The sequence below is a fragment of the Sorex araneus genome, chromosome 5 (assembly GCF_027595985.1).
Source record: "Sorex araneus isolate mSorAra2 chromosome 5, mSorAra2.pri, whole genome shotgun sequence".
Taxonomy (NCBI): Eukaryota; Metazoa; Chordata; class Mammalia; order Eulipotyphla; family Soricidae; genus Sorex; species Sorex araneus.
The window spans coordinates 142656881-142670257 of NC_073306.1; the positions used below are offsets into that span (position 1 = coordinate 142656881).

At 58.1% G+C, this 13377-nt stretch overlaps 1 long non-coding RNA gene across 1 annotated transcript; it reads right to left on the reverse strand.

The window, feature by feature from the left end:
- Nucleotides 1-235: 235 nt before the first annotated feature.
- Nucleotides 236-8535, reverse strand: LOC129404944 (uncharacterized). The gene is made up of 3 exons (XR_008630271.1): nucleotides 7664-8535; nucleotides 1963-4228; nucleotides 236-424 (listed from the first exon to the last, which is right to left on the reverse strand). It is a non-coding gene; the product is annotated as an uncharacterized LOC129404944 (long non-coding RNA).
- Between the last annotated feature and the right edge of the window lie 4842 nt (nucleotides 8536-13377).

The window sequence follows — 13377 nt, forward strand, 5'->3', positions numbered from 1 at the left end:
CACCTCCCCCTCGGGCCCTCCCGACCACCCCTGGTGCTGACCTCGCTCACGGTTCGTCCCACGGCTTCCAGGACCCCGACCCGCAGCGCGTGTGGCGAGAGGGAGGTGAGCTTCCCCCAGCCCCCACGGGAGAGTCTTGACTCGCTTCAGGACCCAACGGATCACGATTCAAAAGCCAGTTTTCCTTTATTATCTATACAACAGGGTTTACATTTTTTCCCCATTTGGTCCGGCTTTGATTTGTCGAAAAGGATCATTTTTCACTTAAAAGTCCTCGCAGCAGCGACTGTTTCCAGCTCAAGCAGCGTTTCTGGTTTGCTGCCTCTCGCCTATTGTCGAGGAAAGATCTAGATAACAGACATTTTTCTCCTCCTGGGGCTGTCTTGTAAATTGTATAGAACTTGCATAAAGCCAGAGCAGGTCTCTGTGGAAACAAAATTGAACAAAGTTGTTAATTATTTGTTGGTCTCTAACAATGGTCTGTTGGCGCTGTGAAACTGGTTATTTTTTTTAAAAAAAAGAGTGTAGTGAGTGCCCACGAGCCTAGCTCGCTTGTTATTTTCTGTCTGTTTTGCAGCTACTCCACAAGAGAAAAGCCACCCTGAAGTTGAAGTTCAAAAGCTACACATTCTGGTGGAAATGAACCACGGCAGGGGTGAGGGGGGATGGGACAGGAAGTGAGCCACAGAGGGGGAGGGGTGGGGGTGGGAAGTGAGCCACGGGAGGCGGGAGGAGGGTATTTTCCTGGAGACTCCTTGGATTGTTTGGGGGAACCTTGGAGTAAAAGGTGGGGGCTGATTTCTCTTATTAATCAGAAATTAGTACACTGACACACACACACACACACACACACAGACACACACACACAGAATGGGAATTCCATGTTTTTGTTTCAAAACAATAAATCAAAGGGATTATTTTATTTAAACCTCATTTGCTAAAGAACCAGACAAAAGTAATGGAGACTTAATAAAACACTTAAGAAATAAAAATATAAAAACTACAGAAAAACAAATATTTAAAATAGTTCTAGTGACCAAAGGTGAAAAAATCCCCGGAAACTCTTGTTCTCATTACGGATGGTGTCATCGTAAACTGGCGTAACTCCTCTGGGAAACCGTTTGAGTCATAAAAACAAATATTTCCTTTGACTCAGTGATCTCGTTTCTGGGAGTTAATCCAAAGAAAATAATTTAAATGAAGGCAACAGTTACTTGCACGGATACTGCTGTTCGCATCTGTTTTCTGAGTGTGAGGGGCGGCCGGGCGGGGGGCCGGGGAGGGGCCAAGGGCGGGGCCAGCAGGGCCGGGGAGGGGCCGAGGGCGGGGCGAGCCCTGTGTGTCGTCCTTCCCCAGGGCCCTGGAGCCCAGAAGGGCAGGTGCCTGTGGGACACGGGACAGCGAGAAGGAGCCGTGCGTGGACAGGCACAGCGGGGCCAGCCGCAAAGCCCATCCTGGGCTGGACGTGGGAGGGGACAGACCCTGCCCTGCACGCTCGGTGTCAGAGGCCCCCTCCCTGCACACACACAGGAGCACGTGCATACACACTGCACACATGCGATCATGCACCAGGGACAGCGCACCCACATGCATGCCTGTGCACATGAGCACACATTCACAATCCCACACATGCCCATGTCTACACACATGAGCATATATACTCACACATGTGCCCACATATGCACACATGAGCATGTACTCCCCACATATGCACACACACATGCACCCATGAGCATGTATACCCCCACACTCACATATACACACATGAGCATGTATACCCATCTATACACACATGAGCATGCACACTCCCCCCACATATGCCCATATGAGCATGCACTCCCACACATGTGCACACATTCATACCCCCCACATGTACACATAGTTGTGCACTCCCACACATGCATGCACATATGCACAGATGAACATGTGTGCACACAGTGTATACATAGAGCATGTACTCACATATCTGCACGTGTGCACATGTACACATGTGTGTCCATAGACACACGTGCCCTTTCTACGGTCCCTGGTGGGAGAGACTGGTCCGGCAGGGGGAGGCTTGCCCTGGGTGCTGACGGCGAGCCCGGCCTTCTCCCTCCTGCGTCTCTCCGGGGCGGGATCTGGCGAGCAAGGCCTGCGGGACACACAGCTCCAAGCACCCACCTCATTCTGGAGTGCTCGGCCCAGCGGGGCCTGGGGAAGGAGTCGCTCATGTGTATGTGCAGGTTTCAGAGAACAGCGAGGGCCGGGGGTGTCGGGGCCGAGGTGGACTCAGGAAAGGCCTCCTGGGCGCTCAGGAGCCCGTGTCCCCGCAGTGGCCAGCGACCACACTCAGGGTGAGTCCTGCCGGGCCTCGAGTGGCGCCAAGACCCACTGCGGGGAGAGGTGTGACCCTCCGCGCCCCGGCGGGCTGAGCAGCCGTGTCCTGAGGAAGGGAAGGTGCAGAAAGACTCACGCCAGGCTGCTGGGACAGACGGGCCGGCCGAGCTGTCTGGGGAGGGTGGGGGGGTTCGGGGGGACGGGGCCGCGTGTCAGGGGCCAGTTCTCATGCCTGCGGACCCCGTCAGCCCACCTTGGCCCACACACTGTGTGGCCCTGGGCCGATGGCCCGCCCCCTCTGATTTCAGCCATAGAGTGTTTATTGTGGAACCCGAGGAGGTAACAGATGCAGATGCCTTAGAGAAACAGGCTCAATAAATGTGGACCCACCGGGCTGATCGCCCAAATGTGTTTCTGCACATAAATTAAGTAAGAGAAATGTAGAGGAGGCTCCATTCCTTAGGTTTCTTAGGGCCGGAGAGTAAGCAGGGCACTTACCCGCACACAGCCAGTTGGGGTTGGTTTCTGGGGCCCCAGACATTCCCCTGAGTCTGCCAGGAGTGAGCCCTGAGCACAGAGCCAGGAGTGAGCCCTGAGCACAGAGTCAGGAGTCAGCCCTGAGCACAGAGCCGGGAGTCAGCCCTGAGCACAGAGCCGGGAGTCAGCCCTGAGCACAGAGCTAGGAGTGAGCCCTGAGCACAGAGCCGGGAGTCAGCCCTGAGCATTCCTGGGCATGGTCCCCAAGCCAAACCAAACCAAAGCTCTTTTAGAGACCCTCCCCTTCTAAGACTCAGTCAGTGCTGGAACCTTGTATATATGTTAATGGTTTTAAAGGTGACAGTAATTCTCAGAGAACGTTTTCAGCCTCCTCCTGGAGACATTCTTGTTTACATACGGAACGTTACAAACGGCTCGCACACTGAATTTCACATGATTGAGTTTTGCCTTCCTGGTCGCCCAATGAGTCCAAATAGATTTTTTCCCTATGTTGAAATCGGGATAATTACGGAGAAGAGCATTTCCAAGGAGACGGATCAACAGCGTGAAGCGTGTGCACATCCGCTCGAGTCCCGGGCTGAGCACTGGAGGATCGGGCTCCGCCTCCCTCCCGGCTCTGTGTTACGCTTCCTGCCGCCCTCTCCGTCCCTCTGGGGTAACCCAGCCTTCCTGCCCTCTCCTCTCCGCTTGCCTTGAACGCGGCTGCTGCTGCTGGACTTGATTTCCCATAACCTTCCTGGCCGGGAACCAAAAAGGAAGTAAATATTTGTGTTCATGTGGGAACCGGGTGGACGGAGGCCAGGCGGCTGGCTGTCCGCGTCCTGGCCAGAGGGCCCCGTCCCCAGGGCCCGGCTTGCGAGGCAGGAGGGGAAACGGGAGCGAGAGGTACTTGATACTCGAGGGGATTCTCTCACCGAAGGCCGCAGAGGCCCAAGTGGACTTTGCACACAGCACCCTCCTCTTTCAAGCCCTGCCGTGCGTCGTCAGGACGGGGACCCCGTGTGGTCTCCGGCCTCGCAGCCTCCAGCCGCGGTCCCAGACAGAGGACAAAGGTGCCGAGCACCCTTGCAGGCAGCCGTGAGCCGACAGCAGAGTCGCCTCCGGAGGACAGGGGCAGGGCTCCCGCCGGCCTCCCGGGAGCGGCCAGCATTCGGGACGACGCTCAAGGCCCAGGGGACCCCGTGGGTTCCTCGGAACCCTGCGGGAAACAGAGAGAACGCTGCGGTATTTCCAGGAACTGCATCCCTGACGAGCACCAGAGGAAAGCTGGGTTTGTCCTGTGTGCGTCCATGAGAGTGTCACATCCGCGACCCACTTCCGTGTCCGTCCACACAGGCACCGGGCGCAGCCACCTCCCGCCTCACTCGGCGCCTTCAGAACTCCCAAGGCCACGACCAGGACAGTCTTGGTCCTGCAATGCAATGAGGTCCTTGGTGACTTTAGACACGGAGGGAAGGAAAATCGAAGAAACATCTGAGGCCTAACTGTGCACGTGGCAGAGCACTGAACACACACACACACACACACACACACACAGACACACTCACACAGACACACTCACACAGACACTCATACATACTCACACACTCACACAGACACACACTCACACAGACACACTCACACAGACACACTCACACAGACACACACACTCACACAGACACACTCACACAGACACACTCACACACAGATACACCCACACAGATACACCCACACAGACACACTCACACACAGATACACTCACACAGACACACAGACACACACACTCACACAGACACACTCACACACAGATACACTCACACAAACACACACACTCACGCAGACATACTCATACTGATACACCCACACAGACACACTCACACAAACACACACAGATACACTCACACAGACACACTCACACACAGATACACCCACACAGACACACTCACACACCCACACAGACACACACTCACACACAGATACACTCACACAGACACACTCACACACAGATACACTCACACCGACACACTTACACACCCACACAGATACACACGCACTCACACAGGCACACTCATACACACTCACACATTCACACAGACACACACACTCACACAGACACACCCACACACTCACACAGACACACTCATACACACTCACACATTCACACAGACACACACACTCACACAGACACACCCACACACTCACACAGACACACAGAAAGCAAGACGTGCCGAATGCACAGACACACCCAGAAGCTCGCAGACCTGCGTGCAGGATGTCCAGTGGCAGATGCACAGGCAGCCACAGGAGGGCTGGGTGACTCCCCTGTGACAAGGGCCCCCGGGAAGGGAGCCCTGGTCCTCACTCCCGCTGGTCCAATCCCCGAGAGGCAGGTGAGACGGCTTTGTGCCAGCGCGTCCTGGAAGGGGCCTGGGACACGGCCGGGGATTCTGGCCCTCCTAGCTGGGGTCTCAGACACGGCCGGGGGCTCTGGCCCTCCTAGCTGGGGTCTCAGACACGGCCGGGGGCTCTGGCCCTCCTAGCTGGGGTCTCAGACACGGCCGGGGGCTCTGGCCCTCCTAGCTGGGGTCTCGGACACAGCAGGGGCTCTGGCCCTCCTAGCTGGGGTCTCGGACACGGCCGGGGGCTCTGGCCCTCCTAGCTGGGGTCTCGGACACGGCTGGGGGCTCTGGCCCTCCTGGCTCTGCGGCTGGCGACACATCTCGTCCTCCTGCGGGCGCCTCTGAGTGTGCTGTTCCAGACGGCCTGAGCGTGAAGGGGCCAGGGCTGCCGCACCCCTGCCCTCGCACGACGCCCTCGTTACCTGGGCGCCCCCAACCACCCTGACGACGAGAGGCACCGTCTGCGCCAGACGCTCCTCCCCGTCCCTCGAATCATCGGGGACCGACACCGCTCGACACAGCAGAGGCCGACTCGCACGCTGGGGCGAGGGTCGGTGCCCCCAGAGGTTCCTGAGGCGAACACCAACAAGCGACATGCAACTGTGCATTTGCACAAGCCCTTCGCCTGCGAGGCTGGGCTTGGAACGGGTCGTCGCACTCATGTTTCCACACCCGGGGCCGTGGGGCTGCACGCACGGCGAGGGCAGCGGGGGAGGCGCCCCCCGAGCTCCCAGCTGCCGATGCTGCGTCTGGGCTCGCTGGGTGCCACTCGGGACTTTCTCCTGCTCCTCCCCTCTCCCTCCCTCGGGTCACCGGCCCACAGCAGACCCCACCATGCTGCCAACCGCCCGAACCGTCCCAGCCCGGCGGGACCCCAGAATGGGGGGGGCCTGCGGAGAGACCCCCGGGCACAGAGAGCACAAGCTCGACTGCACCAGCCCCTCCAGCCCTGCCCACTCAGCCGCACTGCGCGATGCACCATGACCACACACACCCTCACTCCCCACGGCTGATCCCACCCGCCTGCGTACCGCCCGCTAAGGGACAGGCTGGGGTGGTGGAGAAACGGGGCTCTGTGCTCAGGGCTCACTCCTGACTGTGCTCAGGGCTCACTCCCAGCTCTGTGCTCAGGGCTCACTCCTGGCTCTGTGCTCAGGGCTGACTCCCGGCTCTGTGCTCAGGGCTCACTCCTGGCTCTGTGCTCAGGAGTCGCTACTGGAGGGCTCGGGGGCCGTACGTGGGTCTGGCGATGCCCCAGGCCGGCTGGGCAGCGGTGCTGTGTCCCTACAGCAAGGCTGTCCTGTCCAGCAGTCTCGGGCCAGCAGCACTCTGCCTATGGAGAGACCTGCCCCCCGCACAGCCCCGAGGACGTGGCCTGGGTCTGCTCTCCCATCGCACGACCCCCCCCCCCCCCCGCCGCCCGCCTGAGTCTCAGAGGTGATCTCCTCATTGGTTTTCAGAAACTGGCAGTTTGCATGCAGTGGCCGGTGAATGAGGGTCCCCTCGGAGCTGCTGGCCCTGACTGCTGTCCCTGGGCGCCTTGTCCCTGCCGGGGCGTGTCAGGCAGTGAGTCCGACAGCTGCACTGGGCCCGGGCACGCAGACTTGCAGGGCCCACCTTCACGCGTTACTTTCTCCAGGGTCACTTGCCCCTTCAGGGACCTCACCAGGGGACCCTGCAGGACAGGACTTCTCTGCTTGCTCCATCTGACGGTGACGAGCACACTCGGAGCACTGGAATCGGGGCACCTAGCTTTGCTGTTTCGGGAGCTCCGGGCTGACTTTGATGAGGCCACGGTCAGCACAGGACTGGCCAGGGCGTCCCCGGGGGAGGCGGAGTCGCAGTGCCCCTTGCTCTGCAGGGCCGTGCTGGGCTGAGAGCAGCCACCTGCCAGGGCCCTCAGGAGCACTGCAGGCAGGAGGGCAGGCAGGTGAGAGGGCAGGGGTGCTGGATCAGCATGGGACCTTCCAGAACCGTCCTTCCCTCTCAGGTGCGCCCTGGCCATCCCCTCGAGACTTACCTCCTCGTGAAGCCAGGCCCCAGGATGCTCTTCCCAGGGCTGCCCTGCACCGGCCCCATGTCTCCGAGCACCCTCGCCGTGACACGGACATGCCCGAGGGCGCCTCTCACCCGCCGTCGCTGAGCGTCTCTGCTCTGCCCTAGCCAGTCCAACCTCGCCTCGGACCCCGGGCACCGGCAATCGAGGCGGGGGTCCGCATATCCTGCCCCTCGCACAGACACAGGTACACGCAAACATGCACATCTCACACGCTCACTCGTGTACTCACATGACTCATACTTACACCCACACATATAGCCGCCTCGCAAACTTCCATGTCAGCACATGTACGCACACGCTCATGCTCACCCACTCGCACACTCACATTCTTACCCACTTACACGCATTCTCACATGTACACACACGCTCTCACATGCATGCACACACAGACACATGTGCACATACGCACACAGTGCCTCATCTTCCCTCTGCCCTCAGCCCTTGCGACGCCCCTCTGGTGAGTGTGTCCATCTCTTTCCTCCAGCTTCTCGGGGCTTGTGCAGGTGGGGGTCTTCTTCTCCCAATCCGCTGGCGCCGCCATCCATGCCCCGGGACACCACCATCCACACCTCGGGACAAGGCCATCCATGCCCCGGGACACGGCCACCCACGCCCCGGGACACGAGAGAACCTCTTCATCTTCTCCTCCCGCCACCCGTGCCTCCTCCTCTCCCTTTCCTACGGGGATCTGACTCCCTCCTTCTCCGTTTCGTGCCTGTCCGCCCTCTGCTGGGGTCCCCTGAGGAGGGCGCGGCCCCCGGTGCCGAGGGTCCCTGCCCTGCTGGGGAGCCCCTGCCTGCCCCCGTCCGCCCAGCAGCAGTTTCCAGAAACAGGAGCTCCAGGCCCCGGACTCTAATTTCCAACCCGGAATCTGCTACCAGCTCGGGTGGCCCGTACCACACGCTCTGTGCGGCGACTTTTATGTCCCCTTGAAGCCGACATCCTCCAGCTCAGTGTGTGCCCGCCCCCCCCTCACCTGGGCTCATCCCCTCTGCCTCAGAGTCCCACTGCTCCTCTGAGCATCTGAGTTCCCGCTGTTCCTCTGTGTCTCTGAGCTCCCCCTTGCATCTCTGAGCTCCCCCGTGTGTCTCTGAGCTCCCCCGTGCGTCTCTGACTGCTCTCCCGGAGCCCATGCCACTCAGCTCTTCTCACTGTCAGTCTGCCAGGACCCCTCCCGGCTTTGTGCAGCGCCTGCACCCGGGGCTCCGTGCTCAACTGTGCCGCCCTCCCGAGTCCATGGCCCCTGGCTGGCAGCCTCCGAGGCACTCGGCCGTGCCTGTCCCGCCCGCAGCCAGTCTGGCCTCTGCCCTGCTGCCCTTGTGCCCCCGGGCGCACATGAAGCACCGAGTTCTCTCTCTCCTCCCTCCCTCCCTCCCTCCCTTCCCTCCCTCCCTCCCTCTCCCCCTCACTCCCTCCCTCCCTCTCTCTCCCCTACCCCTTCCCTCTCTCCCTGTCCCTCTCTCCTTCTCTCTCTCCATCTCTCCCCCTCCCCCTCCCCCTCCCCTCTTTCCCTCTCCCCCCTCACCCCCTCTCTCTCCCTCTCTCCCTCTCCCTCTCTCTCCCACTCTCCCTCTTCCCCTCTCTCTCCCTCTCTCCCTTTCTCTCTCATCTGCTATCTGGGCGTGGAGGGGCTGCAGGTGAGGGTGGGCGAGGGGCTCCCAGTGCAGTGCTTGCCCTCCGCGGTCGCCATCAGGCCCAGCCGCGCTGTGTTGTTCTAACCCACCGGCCTCTCTAAAGCATGGTGTTGCCTTTGTGAAATGAGTCGGGGAGGCCTTTCATCTTTTTTTTCTTAAGGCATGGAATAATTTAACTTTGAAACCCTCTTTCTTTAAGGTTATATAAAATTCCTGTTACGTAAACCTCAGCTGGGAACCCATCTGTTCTCTGTGCCTTTTCCATGCTTGGTCTTCAAGGATCTTTTTCTAAACTCTTCTGGTGACTGATGTATTCAAGCTCCCCTTGCTTTCTTCCTGGGTGAATTTTGGCAATATGTGTATATGTGTGTATCTTTGGCAATATGTATGTTGCTGGGCAATCATCCATGTTCTCTGAGCTTTCTGATGTCAGCAAGGCTCCTATATGTACATACCTGTGGCCACTTTCATAATTGAACTGGCTTAAATTATTTATGAATCCAACATTTTGATGACTAAATTTTCCTATAGAGTTGCAATCTTCCTTTAAGTCTCTCTCTCTCTTTGGTTTTTGGGCCACACCCAACAGTGCTCAGGGGTTACTTCTGTCTCTGCACTCACAAATTACACCTAGTGGAGCTTGAGGGAGGACCATGTGGTATGCTGGGGACCAGACCCTGGCTGGACAGCTGGACGCGTGCAAGGCGAACGCCCTCGCCGCTGTTCTATAGCTCCAGTCCCTGACTTTCCAGTAGCTATCTTCCTTAACATATGCTCTTAATTCCTAGAGGATTCCGATGCCTTTAACTGATTATTTCTGATCTTTGTAGTTTATGTCCACAGAGTAAACACAACAGGATCTTTATTGCCTAAAGGAACATTGATTTTGGTCAAGAAAGGTGATGGGTTTGTAAATGTTCTGTGAAAATGCAAATAACAAATTCTCTATTTGTGAGTGTAAGATTTGGGACATACGAATTCAATCACATTCATTTGCTTTATGATTTACTCTGAAGTCGCATTCCCTCTGTTATGATTTAATTGGTATGGGCTACATTTGGGCTTTAAGATCAGCCCATTTTCCAAAGAAGTGGGTTAAAATAACCCCTGGGGTTGTGCTGAGAACAGCCCCTTGTGTGGCCCCGCTGGAACCTCTCCTGGGAGAGTCCCCTCTGCGACAGCCCCCCGCTGTCCTCAGGGAGCTGAGGCGGGTCAGGGCCACCTTGCTGATGCTCTGGCACCTGGTGGGCTGTGCCCATCTGCTCCGAGGGTTTGTTTCTGGCCTCACGTGGCAGCACAGACCTGAGGGCGGCAGGTGGGAGGTCACCTGTGCAGCCGCACGAGGGGGCCGCCCAGAACCCCACGCACCCCTGCTCAGGCTGTCTCCCCTCCATTCCGGGCTGGGTCTTGGCGAGGGCATGGGAGTGCTCACAGCCCCCAGTCTCCCTCCCCGGAGCCAGCTCTGCACGCCCATGACAGGTGGCATTCCCCGTGCGTGGGACGGTCTCAACCGATCGTGTCCTGGAGAGGCCCAGACTCACCCTAGGCCACCGCCGGGGGCAGGTGTGGGGGCTCACGGCTGGTAGACCCCTCTAGGCCACTGCCGGGGGCAGGTGTGGGGGCTCACTGGCTGGTAGACCCCTCTAGGCCACTGCCGGGGGCAGGTGTGGGGGCTCACGGCTGGTAGACCCCTCTAGGCCACCGCCGGGGGCAGGTGTGGGAACTCAAGGCTGGTAGACCCCTCTAGGCCACTGCCGGGGGCAGATGTGGGAACTCACGGCTGGTTCTTAGCAAGTCTTTCTCCTCTCCAATAAACTTAATCATTAGGCTGCCAAGCTAGTTTTATGACCCTGACTCAGTACAGTGTGCGTGTGTGCGTGTGTATGTGTGTGTGTGTGTGTGTGTGTGTGTGTGTGTTAGACGTCCTTACACATTGATTTCATCAGCTCCACCTAAAATGCGTCATCTTTACGACCTGTGGACAAACTCTGAGCACTGGAGACAGAGCCGTTTCTCTCCCCAGGGCTCAGTGAGGCACAGAGCTCTCAGCCCGGTGGGCCTGACGCAGACGCAGCTCGGCCTAGGTGCTGCATCCGCGCTTCACAGCGGCCAGGCCAGCAAGGGTCCCGGGGCCCGGACAGACAGCACAACCTATAGGTTAGCCCCAAGGGCCACACCTGGCCCCTGAGCCCTGCCGGGAGTGCTCTTTGTGCCCAGTCCTGAGCCCTGAGCCCTGCTGGGAGTGACCCCCTCCCCCCGCAGCAGACAAGAGCAGCAGCGAGGATTAAAGTGTTTTCGTTACTCCGGAGGCAGAGTGATGCAAGTTCATGGATTCTGTTTACAGAAGGCACCAAACCTAACCCGATCCATCTTCCAGGCTGGCAGCTCTGAGCCCAGCCGGGCAGCATGTGCTGGCCTTACACCCGTCTCCGGCCATTGCATCAGGAGGTCTATGGGCTCCTGTGAGCACTGCCAACAGAGTCCTTGAACGGTTCTGCTCCATCCTGGACTTGTCCCCCAGGCTTAGGTGCCCGCATCTGGCCAATGACCAGACACTGCTGGTCTCTTTTTCCTTTGATTTTATAAAGCTGTTCACAAGAATTCATTAACTTTAGTATTTGAGCACCAATCCCACCACCTACTTTGAATGTTTCTACCCCAGGTTCCCAACTGTGCCCCCAAAGCAGAACCAAAGTGATACATTCTGTATTGCTTGTGTGAATAATCCGCTGAAAGGCCCAGTGAAGCTGCCTTAGGGGAAAGTGTGCGGAGATTGCTGCGTTTCATGCTGGAGGCACCAAGCCCCTGTGTAAGAGGCGACTAACATGTCTGTTAAACCCTTCCTGTGTGCTGTGCCTGGCACATCAGTGTGTGGAGCGTGAGAGGTTGCGCCCCAGGGATCCTGAAACTTGGAGTCCAGCAGATTCCCTCATGGGTGCGGTCACCTGAGTCTGAGGACAGTGCCATGAGTGTGGCAGCCACTGAGTTCTGGAGGTTTCCGGCTGCCGGGGCCCTGTTGGGGCGGGGAGGGAACTCCCCCTCCCCCCCCCCCCCCCGACAGCCTGGCACAGGGCCTGAGGCATCTCTGCAGCATGTTGTTCTGCGTTGCTCCCTTCCGGGAACTTTATTTCCGAGTCTCTGGATCGTGGCTGTTGATAGGCTGTCAGGTTCTTAGATCCCAGGAGGATTAATTAGAAAATCAGTCCCCGACTTAGAACTTAAACTACAGACATGAAATCTACATACTGTCCTAATTAAGCACTTTAGGTAGCTGGAGTTAGTTTTAAATTGAATGATTTTATTGGTATCTTATAATTGCAGAGCAAAGACAGACTGTGCTAATCATTAGGAAATTGAGCCATTAGGAAATTGAGCATTAACTGTTTTTAATAACACTGTCTTTTTTTTTTCTTTTTTGGGTCACACCCAGTGATGCACAGGGGTTACTCCTAGGTCTGCTCTCAGGAATCACCCCTGGTGGTGCTCGGGGGACCATATGGGATGCTGGGAATCGAACCTGGGTCGGCCGTGTGCAAGGCAAACGCCCTCCCCGCTGTGCTATCGCTCCAGCCCCCTTAATAACACTGTCTTTTTACTACTGTATTCACTTAATCTGGCCAAGCAGTACGTGTACAAATTAAAAAGCTTTCTTTCATTGCCCAGCTTATGTATTCCCAAGAATGCGGAGTTTTGCGAAGAGACTGATTTTACCCACTGGCCTCAACACCGTCCGTGCCAGCGTTCCAGAAAGTTTCCACTGGGGGCTTCCTCTTCGCTCCCACCGGCTTTCCCAAAGCGGCATAAAGCCACACAGCTCAGGAGCTGACCCGGGTGGAAGAGGCCCGTGTGGGATCGGTCTGTCCAGCCCCGGGACGGCCGCAGACCTCGTGCAGAGGGTCTCCCCGCCCCGCTTCCCTGCAGCACCCACAGGCCGACCTACTCCTCGGTGGGTCTCACAGCCGGCTACCGAAAGAGCCTGCTCTCTTTTGGATCAGGTCACGCATGTCCTGGGCATGTCGAGGTCAGGGCAGCCGTCCTAGCATGTGCCCAGGAGGTGCTGCTGGTCGCGGCGGGAGGGAGAGGGCACCGGCGGAGCAAGAGGCAGGGAAGGACAATGGAAGGACAGCACATGCGCCCAGAACGTCCCTGGTTTGGTTCGTGCCCATAGGCTGGCTACGAGGCCGCCTGTCCCGAAGCGAAGGTGCCTCAGGCCCCCTCTGCATTGCTCGTGTGTGTGAGGGGTCCCCAGGTGAGGCGTGCACACAAGAACGGGTGTGTGAGCAGGAGAAATGGTTCCAGAACTGAGTATCAGCTCGGAGGCGGGGAGACGAGCCCAGGGACCCGGGAACCCTTGTCCATCCCCCGGGACCTCAGGAACCCTGTGTCCATCCCCTGGACCTCGGGAACCCTGTGCCCATCCCCCTCGGGAACCCTGTGTCCATCCCCTGGAATGCAGGAACACTGTGTCCATCCCCTGAGACTTTGGGAA